The sequence below is a fragment of the Nelumbo lutea genome, chromosome 6 (genome assembly GCF_056320005.1).
Source record: "Nelumbo lutea isolate HS-2025 chromosome 6, American lotus-T2T, whole genome shotgun sequence".
Taxonomy (NCBI): Eukaryota; Viridiplantae; Streptophyta; class Magnoliopsida; order Proteales; family Nelumbonaceae; genus Nelumbo; species Nelumbo lutea.
In genome coordinates, this window is record NC_142689.1 from 22,895,738 (window position 1) to 22,898,736 (window position 2,999).

The window sequence follows — 2,999 nt, forward strand, 5'->3', positions numbered from 1 at the left end:
TTTCCAAGGGCTTGAGGAAGCTACACGGTTTGAATGAAGGTTGCAGTCCTAACCGTTTTGTATTCAACCTATACTTGCTGGTGATGACAGCTGCCCAAAGAGTATTTGTTTCAGTAGGGAATCTCCACAGCCATTTCCCAAGGAGAGAAGTGCTCTTTCAAGTGTCAAATCTCCAGCCCTCCAGCCTCTTTAGACTTATAGACCTGATCCCAACTCACTAGATGATTTTTTTTCTCCCCTCCACCTTCCCAGAGGAAGTCCCTTTGAAGTTTCTCAATCTGTATTCTGATTTTAGCAGGAATGAACACTGAGAGGAAGTAGATGGGCAGATTTGCACTATACTACTATTTGAACAATTAACCCTCAGCCGGGTGACTATTCAAAGCCTAACTCTTAACCCCAAAAGAATATTTAGTAATGGCCTAACAGTAATCCAAGATAGGTCAATGACCAATACATCACTAGGCAACTTAATAATGTTTACCCCCCTGTCCAAATTAGTTTGCACCAAGTAATTAAACTTTAGGTTGGAGAACTACTCTAGCACACTAGTTGGTGAAGGTTTTGGGCACCCCCACCTCTGTCCTCACAAATGATAACTATTTAATCTGCAAGTTACAAGTGTGAAACTAAAGAATATTCTCGGATAAGGAGAGGTGTAAAGAAGCTCCCATTGATACTATCACCATAAGAGTGGCACATTGGGTGAAATTTTTTAGCAGCTTTGACGACAATCCCTTCAATGCATTGTTTAGGAAATGGAAGGAGGTGTCTAACTCATCTTTATCCAAGACTGTTATCAAACAGATTTAGTTTCCTCCTACTTCTGGATTTATTAAGCTGAACTTCGATGGAAGTAATGAAGGAAACCCAGGCCCATCATGCATAGGGGGTGTTTTTCGGAATGAGGAGGGAAGAGTTATGGTTCTATACTCTGGCCTACTGTGATGGAGGGAGTTTGAATAGCAAAAGAGTTGAACATCAGAAAATTGATCAGTGAAGGGGATTCAAAGTTGGTAATTAGTTGGGTGCAAAAGGGGGAGTTGGGATGGTGGATAGGCACCTTTTTTGGGCTGTTATGTAACTTGTATTTTCTTTCTCCTCAAGGAGAGCTAAGAGAGTTTCTCTCTTTCTGTGGTTTTTCACTGTAATTATCTTCATGTTTAATGAAATCTTTTCCGTTACTGATCAAAAAAAAAAAAAAAAATTACGAGTGTGAAATTACTACTCCTCACCTTCCACTCTAAAACCCCTAATAAGACCACAATTGTTTGATCTAGCAATGAGGCAACTAAGGACTTAAGTTATCAAAAGTAAAGAAGAAAGGAAATAGGGGATCCTCTACCTAAGGAACACCATGGGAAAAGGTCTTCTGCTGACCTATTCATTCAGATTGAGTGCTGACACGATTTTAAGCATCGTGTAACCCATTTTCTCCATAAGGTCCCAAATCCATACACGAAAAGAACCAACTAAGAAAAGTACAATCTACCATATCTTAAGCCTTTTCCAAACCAAATTTATGAATCCACCCTTTCCTTCGTATTTTCTTTAAATCCTGAAGATTTGCAATCAAAATTTGGTCTGTTATTTGTCTAAATCCAAATAACATGTCACCTTACTGGAGGCCAGTGAAGTCCTTCAACATGTCACCTGACTGGAGGTCGATGACCAGGGGGTTTTGAAATGGTCAACCAGTGTTTCTATGACCTCCCCCAGTTCTTTTGTTTACCTCCCATCTATCACTAGCCTAGAAATGAAATTCATCTTATTTTTGCCATCTAGGATGTGCATATCATTCCGTCACTATATGGTTATCTTAATACCTAACAAGAGTTAGAACATTTAATTATACTCGTTATCTAATTCCAAAAGCCCTCACAACCACTTTCAGCATGCCTTGGATGCCTCTACCCACAAAGGTGCCAAATATTTTTCATGATTTAATTTGTCAACTTTAAGTCATGATGTTGAACTTTTTCTAGCCAAAACATGAATATATCGAATAAAAGTTAATTCTGTCTGCAAAAATTTGGCCATTTGATAGAGATTATTGTCGTCTCATGATAGCCCATAAAAAGTTAAATATCTAGTAGGTGGCGTACCAACTAGTTAAAAACTTATCTCGGTTCAAATCAATAAATTTTTTAATGGCATGCCTGAACATGTGCTTTATACCATGGTGCTATTCGTTAGGCTGTTAATATGCTTCTTGGGGGGACAAGCAATAAATGTATATTATGCTCTTCTCAGTTTTTTCTATCATTGATAAGTTTTATGATATCTGAGATAAATAAGATCTTCAGAGGTCTTCACGACGGGGGTAGCCCATCCCCATATCCATAACCCAGTCTCCACTTTAACTAGCCAAAGAACTTACAAACTGAGCCACCATAAGTTGGTGGAAGTTATTCAAAGTTTCAAACGCTGTTTTTTTCACTGAATTTTGAGCGGGTATTATAGATTGACAAGGTTCAAAGCCGGAAGACTTTTTTGTGATAGCTAGAGAAGAAAAAAATCCCAAAAGACTAGGCTGTATTTGGTTTGAAAGAAAGGTTGATAAAGAGAAAACACAGAATCAGTTGGCAAGAGTTAGCACATTATTAGACGTTAAGCATCCTTTTTAGCCCAAAAAGAATGACATGTTTTTTTTTCTTTTAATTTCTGCTAGATACCTCCCTTTTGCACAATTAATAAACAGGAAGTGTTCACGTTCACCCCTAGGCCCCAACGTCTCAAGCTGTTAAGCCCCGAACTTAAAAGCCTCACGGATACGTTTTAGTCATGTACCATACGTTTTAGTCATTCGACCTCTGTACAAGTTTCATCGCACTGTGCTTTGCTGGGCAATCTGTCAAAGGAGATGAAATTCACCAAGGTAGGTAACATGGTGTGCATTTTGTCAAAGCACTTGACATGTACATTCACCATCGTATAAATCACTACATTATCTTCAGTTTGCACAGGTTATATTCTATAATAATAACAAATTTGTGACA

General features: G+C 38.3%; 1 protein-coding gene across 3 annotated transcripts in view; it reads left to right on the plus strand.

Moving 5' to 3' along the window:
- The window catches only part of LOC148847917 (uncharacterized), a 28,037-nt gene that overhangs the window by 24,767 nt on the left and 271 nt on the right, over positions 1–2,999 (plus strand). The window contains exon 12 of one of the 3 annotated variants that reach the window (XR_016100744.1): positions 2,672–2,878. The exons of 1 other annotated variant lie outside the window; for it this stretch is intronic. The gene's annotated coding sequence lies outside the window, so the exon portion shown is untranslated. The remainder of the gene's footprint in view (positions 1–2,671; positions 2,879–2,999) is intronic. One more of the 3 variants, XR_016100745.1, reaches the window with a different exon arrangement.